The sequence below is a fragment of the Dufourea novaeangliae genome, unplaced genomic scaffold (assembly GCF_001272555.1).
Source record: "Dufourea novaeangliae isolate 0120121106 unplaced genomic scaffold, ASM127255v1 scaffold76, whole genome shotgun sequence".
Classification (NCBI taxonomy): Eukaryota; Metazoa; Arthropoda; class Insecta; order Hymenoptera; family Halictidae; genus Dufourea; species Dufourea novaeangliae.
In genome coordinates, this window is record NW_015373950.1 from 389,196 (window position 1) to 410,271 (window position 21,076).

Consider the following 21,076-nt stretch of genomic DNA (forward strand, 5'->3'; position numbering starts at 1 on the left):
ACAAGAAACTAGCAAGAATTTTTGAACTATTGTCAAATGGCGGAGGAGGGTGGCAGGATTCTCTTCCGTCCGTAAATATGACACTTCGCCATTTTTTTTTCATGCGTAGGTATAGGTACAGGGTATTGATAAAAATGTGGAATACTTTCACAGGGTGGATTTTACATGCAAGACTAAGACGAATCATGGTGGTGTAAGTCTAAATTTCGAAAGTTTGATTTAGTACGATTTTTAAAAACTTACGGGTGTAATTATATGTAAATATTTCGGTGCAATGTTTACTTTCATAGTTAACTAAAACGTAACTTCATTCTTTACCGAATATTTACAATACTTTTCTTTGTCACTAATCAATGAGAACAAACCGTTTAGAACCATAAGGGTGTCAGTCTATCTTATGTAAAAATAAATTTGTACTTTTTTTATTGCTTCTTGATTGTATGTAAAAATGAATAGTTCTGGTGCATATGGTTTTAAATATTGATGCTGTTTGCTATTGTTTGCACAGTACTATGGGCGTAGCAAGGTTATCAGTCAGGGGCGGCAGGGGTGCAAAAATATTAACACATAGGGAATCGACTGTTCAAGTAATATAACCCACCGCGCCAGACGTATTTCAGGCTTATTGTGCCCGTGCTTTTAACAATTAAGGGGGAACCTGGTGTAAACGTCTTAAAAAAGAACGAATTTTTGGAAAGTTATTGCGAAGAAAGTATTAAACTAATCTCTTTGAAACTTCGAGAATACTTTATTGAACAAATAAACTGAAAGCAAACATTTTTATTTTCACGACAAATCCATAGATATTATAGTTGTCAGGACTTATGTGTACTCCGTGAACAAAAGGGTATTCCACGCCGGGGAATATAACTATTAAAATATTCATACAACTGACCCAGCCTTGCGTGTATATATATTTTTTAATATCTTCTTCACAACATGAACCTATTTTGAAGCTAAAAAATGCAAAATTGAAAAAATGATAACATTTTAAAAAAAAAGGCAATTTCTTCAAGTAAGAAACGCTAAAAATATGATTTATTAACACAATGAAATTATGAATGTAGGTTCATGTTGTGAAAAAGATATGAAAGAATACATACATGCAAGGCTGGATCAGTTGGTTGAATATTTTTTTAGTAACATTCGGCGGCTTGGAACACCTTTTTTGCTCAGTCTTTTCTGAATTTGTCGTGAAAATCTAAATTTTTTTATTTAGTTCAATTTTACAATAAAGTATCCTCAAAGTTTCAAAACAAAAAAACGTAGCCTCGAATGCAATTTCGTCATTCTTGATTTTTATCTTAACTTGGCGTGTAGAATCCACCCTATGAAATTGTTCCACATTTTCATTAACACCCTCTATAAATCTTTGTCTTGCTAAAACATAGCATCAAACTGCCACGAACCGCTCGTCGGCACCAGGCTTTAAACTTTCTAGAATCGAAATAAGTTGCAGCGTTCATCCTTTTCGATCCACCCATGTAACCTATACAGAATTGTAATAAGTACTATAAACGTGAACAGTGATCGGCCATTTACTTCCCAGTACGTAATTGTTAATCTAATTCCGACGGTAGTGTAGGTTCACGCAAAAAGTGTAGACGTTGCTACTCGACTGAGCACTTCCTCGTTGTCTTCGTCCCCCTTTCCCTGTCGCATTTTTCTCGTGGCGGAGTCGTTACTTTTCGCGAGGATTTCAGCCGCTCGTTCCGTAGGATGCACTGGTTGGCGCGAAAGTGTCACTAGGAGACTGTGTCAGTCTTCTATTTCGCGAAAGTTTCACGGGGAAATTTGTTCGCGCGTGGAGGAACAGTTCCATGGTGACCATCGTGGATTCAGATTGAAATCGCCAATATTGCCTGTCAGATGATAGCTAAAATAGCTCTGTCCGTAATTATTCATTCTCGTTTGTATCGGTAGGTGCAGTAAAGACTCGATGAGAGTTTGAAAGTTGGGTCCTCTTCAAAACTGTCACGGTACATCGCGAATCGTTTCAAGACCATACAAATCGATTGTTTTGTTCACACATTGTAGGCGGTACACGTATTAGTAGGGGAAAGGTGTCTAAAACGATTCCTTTAAGGCGTAATTCATATAAAAAATACAAATGCTCATTATTTAATTAAAAGTAAAGTAGTTTTTCTTAGTTAGTCTATCTATCTTATCATTGGCTTAAATAAAATTTAGCTACGTGATCAATTATATTTTTTATTCACATTTCTTTGAAGGCATACTTAAGGATCATTTTGTAATGTATGTGTACTACTGATAGTAAATATGACGAATATTAAAAAGCATTTCAGTTATTATATTTTATTTAAATATAAACAGCTTCGACGCGTTGTTTTTCTTTCATACTGACGGGGCATTGTTGTAACTAAAACGAAAAACAATAATATAGCATATGGGTAAAATGATTCCTGAGATCATTTTATCCTACTAGGGAGGGATCATATTACCCCAAACACCCAACTCACATTCAGTGGTTGAATATAACATCAACTTGTTACATCCGGTAACGAAACATTAATTAACCTATTATTCAATTGTGGTTCAATCCGCGCAAGAAGCAGCTGTCGCATTAAACCGTTTATGGCAAAAGTTACACACATTAAAAAAGACGTTATTAGATAAATTGCAGTAATTTTCAACTTTTCTTGTGGACAACACACAAGGTGTGTTTCCACTATTGTATTTCTACTATTGTAGAACGACATTACGATATGGCACCACTAATATCCACAGAGCAGCCAGGAATCATTTTATCCCGAGGGATCATTTTAGACACCTTTCCCCTACGTCGTTTATATATTGTTTGGAATTAAGCAGTACCATACCATAAAACATTATTCAAGTTTTCAATATGTTGTTTTGTACAAAATATAACCTTATAAACCGATTTTTAAACCAAACAATTTAGTATTTAGTGTTTTTTATTGTTAATCTTAAAACAATGTCTAGTACTTGTAAACAATGTATTTTGAAAGTAAGATATTGAGAGAATTGTGAAAAAAAGTTTAAATACAAATTCACAGTAAATTAGTAATTACAGCGACTTCTTGAAACCCCTTGTTGACGCAACCAAGTCGTCAAAAATGACTCGCGCCACGCTAGGTGAAACGCGAAAGATAACCCGCATACAATGTGTTAACGTTTATCGACAGACTCGAGTAAATGAAGGATTAGTTTGAAAGTGGTCGGTAAATATATAGCACAATTGGACATTGTTTAAATTGATCTTTAACCCCTTGACTACAGCTGTCATCAATAGACGACAAAACGAAAATTTTGTGAAATACGCTGTCGTCAATAAGGCATCTTAAGACGTGCATTGCACTTATATTGTTGTTGTTTCTATAAAACAAATATTTGCTTGTTTATATGCGTACTTATTATTTCCATTGGTGTCACTTACTGGTCTATTTTTTGTGCTGTTAGACAGCCAGTTTCATGTATATGTAGCCGGTATTAAAAAGTTAATAAAAACTATGTCTTATTTAGCAATTGGAAGGGGAAGGAAACAGGAACAGTTCTTTGTTATTTAAACAAATCGAAATTCTTGGAAATAATAAAGATTTTTGATATTTCGTAAGGTACCTTATATTACTATTTGTTACTATTAATTATCATTGACGTTTCGATATCCATGACTTACATAATGATACTTACGTAAATATTGTAATTTAGAATCTGATACAACTATAAAATAAGATCTGCCAGTAAAATACTGTTGAAATTGTCCATGTTCAATTCTTTTGCATCCAGTGATCTAAAAACAGCAAATATAAATATGTTAAAATACAAATTTTGTGCATTCATATAATATTAATTATAAAACAAGTTTATATCAACAGGAAAAGAGGTTTCTGTACATTTATAGCAATAAGTGTATGTGCATGATGTATAATGTAAGTTTCGTCAGTCATAGGAAATGATCCTTCTATTTTGAAAATACCTTTTTAATAACAGGAATAGAGTTTCAATTCTGTTATGTTAATCACTGTAAAAATCTACGGAGTCCAATGGCCAGAATCCGAAGGAAAATACTCCGGCAGTCTTTATCGATCAACGTTAGTGGGAATGCATTCATTCTGGGGAGTTCATCGAGGAAAGCGCATTATGTAGGTCGAAAGATTTATGTTTGCGAGGATTGTCGTTTATACTTTCTCGTTTGCAAATTTAATATATTCCTAGCTACTATCACCCCATACACTTATTGTTTGAATTCTTTCCTGGGTTGAACCCAATGATTAATTGACTTTATAAACAGATATGGTAAAATAAATATGTATACGTTATACACGTATGATCGAAAGTAATCAGATAGGGGAGTGCAATTAATACGGGCAGCTATATTAATGTATAAAAAAGCTCGATACAAATATTTATTTCACCAAATTTGTATCATGCGTTTATGATGTTTCTCATGGAGAACTTTGTTTTTGAGAAAATTGATTTAGAAATTTGTTGAGTTGTATAATTTTTATTAGTAACATTGATTAATATATTTTCTTTGACGATGTATTCAACTGAGAAATTCTACTGAGTTCACTAAATATTTTCATTCCCAAATTATATAAAAATTACCAATGAAATATTTTGTTACATTTTTGTGTTTATTACATGACATGTAAATAACTCACAAGAACATTATAACATTTGGAAACTGTCCACTGCTATTTTTCATTCCTTGTCATTTGACAATATTTTTAATTTTATCACAGTTATGTATAATAATTCCCATTATAGTGTTATGTACCTTTGGTCAATAAACCCTCTTGAAACATTTGAAAGACATTAGAGTTTTATAAGTTTCTATTGCATTTGTAACAATACTCAACAATTGCGTTCCATTAAATGAGAGAGACAAGGGACCAATAATATTTTACTTAACCGATAAACTTTTAAATACACATTCAAATTTGTGCCATGCTATCTATATAAGGTTAGAAGAAACTATTACATACCCACAGATATAAAAAAATGCATGATACTAACATTTTATTTATTAAAAAACGTATTACCTAGTTTTACTCTACGTAATTTCTCAATTGAAAACAAACTAATCTGAATTATATTAACCGAGCTTTACATTAAAGAAAAATATAATTAGTATTTTGAACACGTACGTCATCTAAATATGTAAAATATATTCTGCATATGATGCCGGGCGGATACTTTTGTAACTGTATCTGTTATCATTCGCATCGATTCGGCACGGTGTAATAGACTAAAGCTTTCAAAATACATTATGGAAGTAGCGTTCGGGAACGGTATAACGCAATTTCAGTACATCATCGGTTAGAAGAAAGGTAGATATTGAGAACCGCACGGAAACCGCGACGGTAACCCACGTACGCTTATAGTTTTACTGGACACGTGTATCGAAATCGTAAACTTCGAAACGCCACTGGGGAATCGTCCGTTCGGAATCGAACTTTCCCTTCCTTTTTCCATCGATCGATGAACCATTTTACGAGAACTGCAGCCCGATTACGGTGAACCGCTGCTTTCAATGCCCGCGATTCGATTTATTTACGTGTGGCCGCCGCCTACGAATTCATGCGTATGTACTTGTTATAAGTTGATATATGTTAACAGCTGGCAGAGTAGCTCCAATGGAACAGAAAATGTCATATATCATGGCTGATCTGTTCCTATTTTACAGTAACTCAAATACCTTATTGGCCTAGACCACTGCTGTTCAGCCTAGCGCTTCGCGGGCATGGGCGCCCGTCGTTGTCCGCGGGCAGTGCTCAGGGCAAAGTTGTAGGGGGGAGTACACGTACAGGGTGTCTAGTTTAACCCTTTAACGTCCAAACCTTAAATCGTTATTTCAAAATTATGAGACTAATATATATGTTGTACCTAGTTATTTTGAAGTCGAAAATACCGATATTAAGCCAACCTGTTAAAAAGAAATCATTTTATTTATTGTTAACTCTGTAACGCCGAAACACGTATTTTGGGGAAAAAATTATTTCTCGCGATAAGTTAATTAAAAAGTTCTCCCAATATGTGCACCTCATCTGTATTTTCACGACAAAACTGGAAATATGATTTTCTAAATGTGACGTATACGTCACACTGGGCGTTAAAGGTTTAAGTGAGAACCATTAAATATTTCGTAAGCGAGTAGTGATATGAAAAAGTTGTTCCTACAGAAGTTTTTTGGTACAGAGGAGCACATTGTATAGTGTACGTAGTTTTTCTGAAGATTCAGTGGTAGGGTAATCTTCACGATTACCTTCATTGTTTTCAATAGAATGCCATTCTTGTTTTATATATAGTATGATAGCGTCTTCTGAGACGAATTCAAGGAAGTACAGTATGATGTAGTTCTTATTACATACCTTCCAAACATAATTGTTCCTAAGACGGCTGACCACTACTACATTGATACACCATACTCCGTTGCCCGGGATTGCATGGCTTACTACTGTGGAACAGCACTTGCCTAGACCAACAATGTCCAAACTAAGCCCGGGAGCTTGCAAGAAGAGGACACCATTAGGTAGTCACCGATTTCGACGAACTTTAGCGTGGACAATCTACTATACGTTACTGCGAATATGTCTAACGGAAGGACATAGGGGCAAAAGAGGAGTATAGTCGGTGCAAGCTATATAGTATGGTCGTAAAATCTGTCAGGCGTGAAAGTTTACACGTTTCCAGAGTCGAAACAGCGATTAGGGTAAGATAAGTAAGTGGGAAAAGTGGGCGTCCTAATCCTCAAAAACTGGGGGTTTAGTTCCACTAATACGGCAATTGTTATGGAGCAAAGGGTGATTGGGACTTAACAGGATTTACAAGAGGACGTTATATAGGTTCAATAATAGAACGTAAGTAGAACGTTTAAATATCAATTCACACATGACTTCTGTAGCCTAAAAGTTAAGGTACATATTTCTATAAGACACGTATGCCTCTGGCTACATCAATGGGTGTCGTCGCTCAATGCTTTAATTTACGAACACTCTATATCTGGGCGAAAATTATACTTTGCTCGATCTACGAAGGACCGCCTGCAACGCTTCTGCAGTCCATTGGTCAACACTCTGAGACGCTGGGGCATTACTTTGAAGTTGGTCGGATCACTCGCGTTGTTTCACTTGGTCACGATGTGTTCTTTTCGCTCTCTTCGTCAAACGGCGCTATATGATTCGATTGTGTATGTCATCGTTTCAGTCAATAATGAAAACTTCTGTCATTTAGACTCTACGATTTTGTTAGGAAAGGTGGTCCTGTGAGGATATAACCAATCAGACCCACATTCCTTCCACTTGCCATCCGCTCAGCAACGTAGAGTATACAGGGTGTAACAAAAATGCTGGAGGTCCCTTAAATGGGATATCTGTAAGGCGATTTGGAGCAAGTTTTTTCTTAGCAAAAATGTTATCCGAGGCTTTGTTAACGAGATATTAACAAAAAAAAAACCCGACCAATCAGAGCACGGATCTGCCGGACGAATTCCCGCGGTAACATTGGCTACCAATCGCAGGACGTAGCCAACGTTACCGCGGGAGTTCGTCCGGCAGACTCACGCTCTGATTGGTCGGTGTTTTTCGTTAATATCTCGTTAACAAAGCCTCGGATAACATTTTTGCTACGAAAAAACTTGTTCCAAATCGCCTTGTAGATTTACCATTTTTGTTACACCCCGTATACACTCGGTAGACTAGATACAGCCAACTCGTAACATTTTGTTTAATAATCATAAAGGTCATTTTCACACTCTCGAGGCTACCTTCTGTCGGACATTTCAATTCTGGAATTAGTTCCAATTTTAGACACCAAAGTGATGGGGGCGCCAATAAATGTCCCATAAATTCCCAAATTTTTCCGGCACTTTTCTGAATCCAAGATGGCGGAAAAATCTGCACGTTTTTAAGTTCTGGAATTAGTTCCAATTTCCGCAACCAACTGGTGGGGGCGCCACAATGGTGCAGGTTTTTCCGCCATCTTGAATTCAGATATGTGCCGGAAAAACTTGGGAATTTATGGTACATTTAGTGGCGCCCCCACCACTTTGGTGGCGAAAATTGGAACTAATCCCAGAACTTAAAAACGTGCAGGTTTTTCCGCCATCTTGGATTCAGAAAAGTGCCGGAAAAATGTAGGAATTTATGGGACATTTATGGGAAAATATGAGATAGTGTAGTGATAGGCTTAATAAACAACACATACGTAACACTTAGCTGTTTTTTATTGAAAAAATCTGATGAAAATACACAATTTACAATAGTATTTGAATAAATTTCACAACAATTGCCTTAAATACTACTTATATATATATACGAGTTTACAATATATTTGTAACAATATGTGCATAAATTCAGTAAAACATGGCTTAAATATTATTTAGACTTGTAACAATAAAAATAATTCCCTCTTCTGTAACTTGTAAATCTTCCGTACGACGTTCAAAGCTTCATATGGAATAGTTTCATACATTTGTCGTCGAAATTTTCATTCTTGGGGACATACGATAGATGTCGGACTCCTGTGGAGGGGTTGCGAAGCAGGACACATCACGAGTCACGAGTCGTGATTCACGACATATTTGTGTGTGAAGAAAATGATAGATACGTGCTCTATCTCTTCTCATTCACACATTTATATACAGATATATACAGATCAGTGATTCTAATCCAGTTCTACTTGGTAGAAAAGAAATTTACAACGGGTTTATAAATATTTTGTAGTGACGCGGAAGTTCTTTCGTATATTTCAGGAGTCTTTTTCACGGTCTTCATAGAAATTTGAAACGGGTGGGCCTCGAAGCTCGTTTATAGCCGTAAAAGGCGTCTCCGTTCTAATGCAGTTACTCGTTAGTCTCATTGTGCAGTACGTTTTCTCTGTTTATTGCGCCGAATCCTAAACTGGAATGCCGTTTATGGAGCTGAGCGTTACCCGGGTCCAGCGTTTGGCCTGGTTATGTCTCACCTCATGAATGGTGCCGCTTCTCGAGGGAATAATTTCACGAGTTCGCTATAACTTTTCCACCGGCTATACGTTAACAATAAACGAATTCGTGCCCGACTGAATTTTTCTCTCTCTCTTTTTTAATAGCCTCTAATAATCCGTTTTTTGCGTTTAAAGTTTATAATATTTTGCAATGCGATACATGTCTTAATTTGAACGTTGTATGCAAGAGGACACTGTGATAGAGTGACCGAGCTCTATGTCCGATACTTCAGAAGACAATAATTTGATAAATGTTGTTTGTTAGCTTAATTTATTTATTAAATTATCGTACGGTAAAACTTGATAATACGCCCCATTTTTACAACAAGCTCAATACAAAAACGTATTTTTCAGTAATTCTTTGTTTTATCTGTAGAATTACATTGATTTCTCATTTCTCTGTGTATTACTCCATAATAATCATCAAAACTTACGTAATTAATAATACAGGAGGAATGTGCATTATGTAGCGACAAATGAATCGCCTTAGATATTGTCACGGTGGAATGGAATCATATCCATTTCCAGTGAAGTGAATTCAATATATTCAACACTTTAATCTTCAAACCCATATTTTACAATAGTGGTCGAGTGATAAATGTCTAACATTGCAGAACTTTCTATACTCTTCGTATTCCGTATTTTAAACGGAACTTCGATAAGAAATAATGTCTATCCTAATCGTGCATTCTCTTTGAGATTCAGGAAAATGATCCACAGAATCATCAGACCATCATTCTCTGTAAAATATTCTTCAGATAATTTCGTATTACATACAGCGTTTCTAGATATTCGGAATAGTTATCGAGAGGAATAGGTCTGAACCAATTTTTTTTTATTTCTAGTAATCGATCGACATTTCAGTCCTTTTGGCGGCTTTTCAGTCCTTTTCATCTGCTCTCGCCTGTGCGATTTCGAGTTATATCAACGACCTACCTTTGAACACTTTGAAACAGGCTTTCTGTGATTGCGCGCACTTTTAACCGCGCGTTTAGAACCTGCTGCCTGTGTTTCAGCTCGTCTTCCGTAGATCCGGTCGCGACGCACTGTTACATTTTTGCCACGAATTTCACGTTGAAACGGACACGTAAAGGCGATGACTGTCAAGCAACACCAACGATCATTTTTCAAAGAGAATGACAGGGTACACGCTCGAATAGATTTTCTTCGGTATGTACCTTCTGTGGAATAAAATTGTATTGCAGACACTAACCTTCACTTGTATGCACGATAACATATATTAGTATTGGTGGGACATAATAAACATTATTAGTGAACAGAAACGACGCAAACGTAATACGATATTTCCTTGTTCTTTAACTATGAAATTATAGTCAAGGCAAACGTTTTCCACACGCTGTACATATTATGTACATGATTTTACATATTTATAGCCTATAGAGCTCTGTGAACTACAATAAAAGATAAAACTTTCATTAGATCCAACAAGTTTTTTATTTTATTCTATACCCAATAAGATACTTTAAATTAATTACGTTACAAGCTGTAATTTTGCATAAAAATGCGCTATCTAATGATAATATACATTCCATACATTCTACTACCACAATATCATTTATAAAAACTTAACTTGTTTATTGTATAAGATACAGTACATGTCTAACATTTAAAGTGGTCAGTGTAATAGTGGGCTATTTAACAAAAACAAATAAGTTTAAGAAATCAAGCCTCAAAGTTTGAGAATGTTTAACTTTTGGTGATTTATAATGAAACAAAAGAATACCATGACGCACAATGTTAACATGTGTGTCTGGGATAGAACATTTGTCACAATATAGAGTGCAGCACTGGCAATCAAATGGTGCATTTATTCACTTTTCGAAAATGTTGGATAGCCAACTATTGCACTGACCCATACATTTGTATCGTTATTATGATAAAATTATATTACCGCAAAATGGTGGTAGCTCGGACAATTTTAGTTCCATTTGAGCTACCTAGAACGCTATGTATTGTATTCTACAGAATTTAATATCATTTTAAAATTATATATTTTCCACGCTGCAGAAGTATCAGGACGTTATAAAGCACGCATGAATGGAATAAAATAATAGATTTATTATGAAAATTGAATTTTTACCTTACATGTATTTTGTTATCATTGATATATAACCACCACGTTCTTTGATAACAATTTTCACGTGTTTTCGCACTCGGGACGCCAATTTCTGTATGGTATCTGATGTAATTTCATTCCACACATTTTCCATTGCTTCCACAAGTCTACTTTTGGTATTTGTCCTATTTCGCATACTCTGCGTTTCTGCTTATGCTATATTTTCTGTGTGGGATTGAGATCGGGGGTATTGCAGTGGCAAGTGCATAATTTTTAATTTAACAAATTTACAAATTAACCGTATACAGGGTGTCCCACATAAGTGTCGCCATGAAATTTCAGAAACTTCCTTGAACCTTACAAACAATTGTGTTAGATACAAGTTGAACTATATTTAAGTGTGTCCACCGTACGTTAATCAGAAATTTTTTCATATTTATCAAGTGAGAGTACACTTGTGAGCAAACTTGGCTTCCGCTAGGGCAAAAAGTGATATAGGGGAAAGATCTCCTACTATGCTCCTACCTTTTGGTATTGGGAATTAGAGAAATCTATAACAAATTATCATTCATTTTAACATTTATTTCACTACGTCAATTAAATTTACCAACTGGTAGTAGGACCTTACTCTTATGCCACGTTTTCCCCTAGCGGAAGCCGAGTTTGCTCGCGAGGGTACACTGACGTGCAAACTCGGCTTCCGATAGGGGAAAAAGTGGCGTAGGGAAATGTTAATTTGATATACAATTTCAATAATTCCCAAAACCAAATGGCAAGATGTCCTTCCCTACGTCACTTATTCTCCTAGTGGAAGCCGAGTTTGCTCCTAAGTGTACATAGCCGCCATCGATGAGGCGTCAAGAAACGTTCCCGGCAAAAATTCTGTTAAAATTATGCAACGAACACCCAGTGTACATGCGGGAATAACTCGTCCCCCATATATGGTTGAGTGCAAGCTTATAATTAAGCTTGTTACAAAGCCCGTCGTCGGGCGGATCGTGATCTCTCTTTCTCCTCCAGTCTCCTCATTCGACGCGGGAACGAACGAAATTAATCTTCGCGACTATTAAGCGTCGGCGTCGATCAGAAAGGATGATAAATGCCTCTCGATAATTTTATCAGCTCGTCGCTCCTTTGGGCGGCGTTGATTATAATCGATGCGGTTTTACGCCACGGAAACACGCTTCCCTGTTTTCCATAACGCGACCCCAGGACCCCCGGGGCTTAATCCTCGGTTCTCTGATGAAAACTCGCCGTTGAGTGCGTTTTATCGGGGCTAATCCCGTTGTCCGTTTATGAATGATGAAGCAACCGCCGATATACCGAGCGTCACTAATGTTTAAGACGAGCATAATGCGATTCGAATAATGAGAGTGATTATCCGCTGAAGATAGTTCTTGTTGCACGCGGATCGAAATGTACCGAATTAAGAGGTTTGCCTACCCTGACCGTTTGAAAATCATAGGTACCCCTGGCAGTGTTTTCTGTAAATACAATAAAGTAAACTGGAAATCAGTTGTGAAGCCTGTAATATATGTGGAAAGCGTTGGGACAGCGCGAAGTAGTGCTGCGTAGATCGCGAAGTATTTGAGCCGTTAGGAAAAAGGTAACGATCGCGGGTGAGTAGAGGACGACGGTGCGTGTCGACGAGACGAGAGTTGCGTTTTGGTCGTCAAGGATTACAGAAGTTGAATTAAACGGTTGTCAGTTTTATTGTTTCGATTGTATTTATTCTTTATATTAAATAGTGTGTGTGTGTGTGTGCGTTTTTTTACCAAATGCATGTCAATCATTTACTTCTTAATTCCTACCTCGAAGGAAACATCACTACACAAGGAGAAATCTTACATATATGTATTTTCAAATATACAAAAATATTTTATTTTTCCTATGAAATGGTGCCGCTATACAAAACTCTTTATCTAGATCAGGGGTCCTCAACCTAAGATCATATAAGCCGTTAATTTGCCAAATTGCATTGAGTCCATAAAAATGACCAAAGAAATGTATTTTACATTTACAAAGCTAAGCATCATTCAAGTGTTTTAGCATTGAAATTTTAAGAAATTCAAGAAAGTGGAGTTTGTCAGTTTAACGTATGAACGGCTTATGTTGCCCTAGAGATCCCCAGAATATTCCAAAGGAGTCCCTGATGAAAATTGCATAACGGTTGGGGGGAGCAGCACGAGATTAGGAAGCCACATAGACAAGTAAGAAGTGAAGAAAACAACAACGTTCTCGTATCATTTCAATAAGCAAGCCATATCACAGTATAACGATACCCGTTCAAAACTGAAAAGAAAAATGTTTATCAGGGAACTTTTTTTTATGAAAAATTATTGGCCACACTTCAGTCCGCTATGAACATATTAAAAAACAATTGAATGTTGCAACCGTCTGTTACGCATGCCAACAACAAAGATGGCTTTCTTTTTAACCCTTGACCCTTTCTTGGACGCTGTAACGCACCAGGGATGCTAGATATAAAACCATGCTAAGTGTTAAAAAAAAATGGTAATAACGTTCATTCATAGAAAATTAATTGTAAAGATAACTAGAATACGGGTATATACGTGCATTAAAAAAAAAGGCTCAGGTTATACGTGAAGGAGAACGAGTTATTAATTTTGATCAACATTTCCTTATTTCGTTACATTGTGTCACGGTCGGAAAAATGTCGAGAAATACTGCTCTATACATACATTGAATTTGCCCATATCAGGTTACACTCTGAAAATTGGGCGCCTACGTGTTAAATCCGTGGGAGTAACCGAGTCGTCTCCATTTCATGAACCAACCTTTGGGTCATACATCGAAACCGCAGAACCGTTTGTCCACTCATTCTCGTGATCGAATGAAAAAAGGGGGATGGGGGGCGATCATCGGATCCCCATGTGGAAGTTCGATGGATTCCGAGATAACCCAGGGAACACTTTCGAAAATGTTTTCAAACCTACAGTTTTTTTCCGAAAAAAACAAGAAGAAAAAACGGAACTAGGCGGATGGAAAAAAAGGGGGGCAACGGTATCGCGTTCGGAAGTTTCGGGAAACTGTCGGAGGTCGTCGGGGACAGCGAAAGCATAACCCAGACGGCCGGGTTTTCGCGCTGAGAAAAATTACGGACATGGGATGAACCGAGCAAATGAACCGGGGCTTTTTACGGCCCTCCTTTTCTTGGCTGACCGACTTTGAGACTCTTCGGAAGCATATATCAGAACGTCTCGAAGAAAGACCTCGATAACGAAGACCTCGGGGTTCGGGGAACAATTCACGCTGCACACTCTCTCTCTCTCTCTCTCTCTCTCTCTCTCTCTCTTTCTTTCTCTCCCCCCTCTCTTTCTCTCTTTCTATCTCCTCATTTGTGCCGTGTCACGGCCGCAAACGGGAGGATAATTTTAAAAGAACTCGTTTTATCGCTGGATCAGTGGTAATTCATTGCTAATTACGTGCCGTTTTTTGGTCATGATTGAAAGCCATTGTCGTGGAATCTTTAAATCTTTTGTAACCCTTTCGCAAGTCGAGTAAAATGGCAACTGTCGTTGGAAAAAAAAACGTATCCTCTTTTCTTATGCTTTATATTATTTCTTTCTGTGTCATATATACTTTTATAATAATTGTGTTATACAAGACTGTCAGTTGAAATGTCGGTCACTTGGACAGGGTGAATTTTACATGCCAAACGAAAATGTTGCTTGGAATATTGATCTGTGAATTGTGTTTTAAGTATTACGCTTTCCGTGGCCACCTAAAACTGGACTACAGTGCAGACATATTTGTCTTACCTACGCGCTGCGATTGGTAGCCAACGCTACCGTGGGAATTCCACCGGCAGACGCGTGCTCTGATTGGTCGGGGGTTTTCGTTAATATCTCGTTAACAAAGCCTCGGATAACAATTTTGCTAAGGAAAACGTTGTTTCAAATCACCCCAGGATCACCTAATTTCCGGGATTCGAAGTTATTTTAGGATACCCTGTGTGTTCATAATGCACAAATACTGTAAGTATTCACTCGTAACACTAGAACTACCAAAGCAGTCAAAATAACTGGTACGTAAATTCTTATCAAAATTATTAATCGTTATAACAGTGCATTTTCTGAGATTCTTCGCAACTTGAATAGCAATATACAATTGAAGAAGTTCATTAATTTATCAATTTGCACATATTGAACATGCTATCCCTTTTACGAACACGATGTAAACAACAACACATTCATCTTCGGTAGTTCTAATGTTAATTTAAGAAGAAATCTTTACAAGTACGGTGGATATACATAGTGGCAATCATATTTTTGCGAATGTCTCGAAAACTGAAAGAGACCGACTATTGTATGTATATGAGAAATTATCCATAATGATGACCTTGACAACACATTTCAAAGTCATTCGAATCGAAAGTGGCTTCCTTATTCTGTATAATTACCAAATTCTCTAACGATACTGCATATAAGGTAATCATGCATGATATACAGTGAGTGTAAAAAGTATTCGTACACCCTTTAAAACGGAACAACTCTTTTAAAATTGGTCCAAATGACTTGAGTTTTTTTGTGAAGTTAGAGACATTAATTTACTAAATGATGTGAAAACAAAATTTGTAAAAGTTGCAATTGGTCCGAATCGCGAAGAAAATATTAAAGGTCGTGTTTTACAACTTTTTAATCTGAGGCTATAATGAAAATTTAATAAATACATATCGAAGATTTATGTTAGTTATATACATGTTGAAAATTTCATCAAAATCGGTTAACGTTGCTACGAGATACAAACGATTAAAAATGTTGAAAATCGCAGTTTTTCCCGACTTCCGATCTACAACTGTAGTAAATCCAACAATTCTCACATCTTTTGATGTCTGCCGCTCGTTCCTGTATTAACCGATTTCAATGAAAGTTTCAGTATGTACATAACTAACATAAATCTTCGATATGTATTTATTAAATTTTCATTATAGCCTCAGATTAAAAAGTTGTAAAACACGACCTTTAATATTTTCTTCGCGATTGGGACCAATTGCAACTTTTTCAAATTTGTTTTTTCACATCATTTAGTAAATTAATGTCTCTAACTTCACAAAAAAAAACTCAAGTCATTTGGACCAATTTTAAAAGAGTTGTTCCGTTTTAATAGGTGTACGAATACTTTTTACACACACTGTACATACATAAAATCGGTATTTTATTTGTAACTTTACACACGTGTCCACGTACGAGCTAAGAAACGCATACCCTAAAATGTTTTATAATTGTCAGGGTGTTGTACTGTCCACGTAGCGGGCAAACGAAACACAAACAGTCGGGTATGGCAATGAACAGGAATCACGGCGAGAGACGTACGTTTACTGATACATCATTTAGGTAATAGCAGCTGGCGATCGATTCGACGGAAAGACTCCGCCCTGGGGCGTATATGGTAATGCCAAGATAAAGCGAAAATGTAGTATGAAAGCGGTCACTGAATTCGGTCGTTGAATTACATGGAGTTCAAATCCTTCCGTCTGTGCAATTATTGACTTTCAATCGAAATTTCAGCAAATTCAGGTAGTACGGAATCGCCGACCGACCACCGCGGAACAGAAATTGATAGTACCGCGTGTGTAAACGAGACGTGCCCACGTTTCATCAACAGGAAATTAGATGTTTGACGAGTACGTGACAAATGTATCTTCTTTGGGGACATGGAAATCATTGTTTGGGGTGATATTCTTTGTCGAGGATGATTAACTGACGCGATAACAGACTGCCAAGGAAGGGAACTTCGGTAAAATGAAGAATCTGAATCTTTTGAAATTTTGCAGGGTTTTTTGGGGACCTCTATAGAAGTGTCAAGCAATTTCTTCTTTGCTACTTTTGGTCCTTTCGGGTGACAACATCCCTGAAAGATTAATTCGTCTGGTTCCTTATTTTCCCGTATACACTCCGGCTCATAAGGATTAGAACACTCATTGAATATGCAGTAAATGTTACAAGGCATTACGAAATTCCGGAAAGTTTGGAATAAATATTGTTAAGAGGATATTAAAGCTCGATGGATAATGCTTGTGCTACTACATATAAGGTATTGGGTTGTTCGGAAAGTTTTGTAGCGTTTCGAATACAATGTCTTTGTTATATTTTTACTGAACGAAGGAAAAGTCGTTTAATTTGATAAATAGGTAGTATTTTCCAGACGTGAATTGAATGTAAATGTTGTTATAAATCACCAGGATACTCTGTATCAAGAGAAAACGTCGAAAATAAAATCTATCTACAAACAAGTTGAAGAGTTTTTTTAGCCAATACAATCGAAGTTAAATATGTATAACTGGTACAATGAAATTAATTGAAAAATTAAAAGAACTTGTGAGGAATTAATTTAAAGATGGATTGAAATTGTGTGAAACTGTTTTAACAATAATATCAGTAGCTTGAAATATATACATATATCATTTTTGCGAAATGTTACAATTCCTTCAGACAGACGAGGTGTCTACTGTAGTAGATATAAAGAAATTGCTGAAGTGAAAATTTAATCGATTTTTAGGCACTATGAAACTGTGCAATGAAACTGTTAAAAATAGGTTGTTCGAATAAATAAATTTTTCACAGTTTAATTTCGTAGATTTATAAAGCATAAAAATCCATCGAATTTTTAATTTAACAATTTCTTTATATCTACTATAGTTTTCGTGATACACAGGAAAGCCAGAAAACAGTTGTTAACATTGAAGAATTGTTTTCACTTTGAAAAACCAAAAGGAAGCAAAAGAAATTGCCTGCTACTTTCTGATAGTTATGTTTATTTACCTTATAATGCGATCTCACATTGAAACAACAGAAATCGTATGGTTTCTCTTTTCTAGCTTCTAGATTCTAAAAGAATCTCTTGTTCTTGTCTTTAAAAAATTCCTTCAGCAATTAAAAATCTTTATCTTTATGTGACATGGGTCAAAAGTGACCCTACATCCGCTGATTGATGATTAAGTGAGATTTGTGTCTCCTCCAATAATTATGATGAAATGCATTGTATTATGTTATCAATCTATTGTACATTATGATAATGTGGAAGCATTTGTGAAAAAAATGTATACAAGTCAATTGTATAACTTACTTTTTTTGGAAGTCGGTTAAAAATAGTTAAAAATTAGGACATCGATTAATAGTTGTATGAATCAAATCGCTTTCCATAATGAACTGTAAAAGGTAAATGTATTTTCAAAATATGTGGCTCTGACGATACAGCGAAGCCGTTAAATTGAAAATAATAATAATTTAAGAGTTTCTCCTAATGAGTGAGAAATGCTTAATGATTGTGCCAAAATGTGACGTGGGTGAATTATTCCGGCAGGCGTAATGTTTCATCCTCGCGTTCTTCAGATAATAATGGGTTTTCAAAATAATTGGGTAGAAAATCCCGTCGTAAACCATTGGAGGAATACTTGTTATTAAGGAAGATGAAGTAAGCGTCGCGGTGATGTTACATAAATGTACTTAATCTTTTATATTATAAAAATGAGTATTTCTATTGGTTACATTTCTAAATTAGAATTTTTTTCCGTAAATTCTGTGCGTAAAGAGAAAAATAAGCTCTGAAGTTTATTAAATCTGTTAAATTAAATTGTGTTACGTGTACCTACTAATGAATAATCCAATATTTTGTTTTGTAAGACAATGAAATAATAATAATTCGGTCTTTATTATGCCACAAAAAAGATAAATATGCAATAAAAAATCCAAAGGAGTTGAAAAAAATACAAAAAACATTGAAGAAGTTACAGGTAATGCAGGATATTACGACTTAACGCAGGTAGGCGATGGTCGCAGCGGTCGTCTTGGGTCGTCAATATGGTCAACAAACCATTATAAATGGGGATTCCGAGTCAGCTGTACATACGTCACATGCAAAACATTCACTGTCCTAAGACCATTTCTTTATTATTGTTCCGCGTTGACTTCCAGGAATCCCAGAAAACAATACATACACCAATCCCCACATCTTCCACCTCATACGACCATTTCTTCCGAAACATACACGAGCCAAAATTCTGCATTTTCCACCAATCACAAGTCGATCCGTAGCAACGAGCGACTACGTAGGACAACCACTAGACAGTACACATTCCACCGTCAACTACATAGAACACATCTATTACAGTAAGAGCAAACACAACTGTCACACACATACACATATACCACATTTTATTACATTTGTGAAAGCTTTACGTGTGTTACCAAGTAGTGTTAAATTATTCAAATCACACCACACATACATACACACAATCACACCATCTTCCAACGAGCTCTGTGGTATTAATTTATCAACGAACAGTGGCAAATCGTGAGTTTATCGTGAGTACGCCCTAACACATAACTAAAAAATTATATTTACAATTGTAAAAGCCTAATTTATCTTACAATTAGCTGTATTTAAGCTGAACCTAAATTTAAATTCAAAATATTATGTTTTGACTCTATTATCAGTGGAAGAAAATGTTGAGGAATTTCTTTTTTCATCGAATTGCTTTATGTAATCTACATGCACGTTTTCTTTTTGATTGCAGAATCAGTTTGGGAACACACCGTATGGGGACAGTGAAAAAGGAAAATCTTCAGAGAGTAAAAAAATTGTGAGTACGAAAGTTATTGTTACGTAAATATTCACACCAAATTTCAGTAGCACAAACGCACGAATTATGTGACATGTAACTAATCCTTCGAAAGCTCTTATGAAAATTAATGAAGTATAAGGTAAATGTCCCAGTGGTTGGACATGTTCTGGTGATTGGACACTATCGCGATTTTTTGGTAATATTAAATTTTGTTTAAATCATAGCGAACTTCAAGATAGAAAATAATTTTTTTCTTATCATAAATCATATAAAAATGTTCGCAAAAGCGCGATATATTATTTAAAAAAAATATTATCATTTAGCAATCGTGAACTTGAGGCGACATGAATGTCTTTGTAAATGTTTCCTTAACATTGAGAACGCATTTCTTAAGCTCGTAAATAATAAATAATTCGTGTGTTTCGATTAAGTAAAGTTTTCTTGAACTTATTGAAGTCTCCAGAATTGATACCAACCTTGTTTTAGTAAAACCTTATTCTTTTAATGTCGAAATTACCGAGTTTATTTACTGGTACATAAGAATGCTAATTGCGTAGTCGTTGGACGCTTGTCCAGTCGCAGAGAATTACTGTATGACTTAAAAAATTATTTTGGTTATATTATAGTATGTATTTTTTGTGATTTTTATATTAATAACAATATTTAACTTTGGAAGCTCATAGTTTGTTTTACATATATCATACATAAATATCATATTATTTTGAACGGATTCTCTTCCGTTCGTTCGCTGTAAAGTAGACGTATTATGTAGAAAGAAGTCTTGGGTTCTAGTCCCGACGGACCTATTGGATTTTTTTCGCGTACAAAAAAGTTATTGCGTTTAATATTGTTTTTATGAATATGTATATGTATTATTATGTACATTTGAGTAAATTATTTTATTATTCCATTGTTATTACAACAGTTTAACAGTGTCAACGAACGCATGTATATTCTCAAATATCGGACTAACAGTATATTTTTATTCTATATTATTACATATAAGTGAGTAATACGTATCAAAAACGTAATCGAAACACAGATTTTTATTACACCACAAACATCGCACATAAGATATTTCGTTATATTGACATTTGTAATAATTATGGCTGTTGCGGGGAAATCAATATTATTGACATTATGGAACATATGACGGAATATCACTGTAACAGTTATAAAAGTTTTCAAGTTCCATTTATATCATTGTCCTGTGAAAATGTTCATACTTCCAGCAGCATTCATATCCCAATCAAAGAATTTACAGAATAAGGAAAAGGAATCTAAACTAATTTTCAGTAGTTCCATACATCTTTATCTCGAATAATTTTCTAAAACATTCAAAGTACTAGACATTTTTACACTTTGAATCTCATATCGATTTCTAAAATAATCCTAGTTCGATGTAATATAGAACGTGGTTTTATGAGATAGATTCGAAGTTC

General features: G+C 35.6%; 1 long non-coding RNA gene across 1 annotated transcript in view; it reads left to right on the forward strand.

The window, feature by feature from the left end:
* The window catches only part of LOC107186177, a 366,568-nt gene extending 346,939 nt beyond the window's left edge, over positions 1-19,629 (forward strand). The window contains exon 4 of the long non-coding RNA XR_001516176.1: positions 19,587-19,629. This is a non-coding gene — a long non-coding RNA (uncharacterized LOC107186177). The remainder of the gene's footprint in view (positions 1-19,586) is intronic.
* Positions 19,630-21,076: the final 1,447 nt, after the last annotated feature.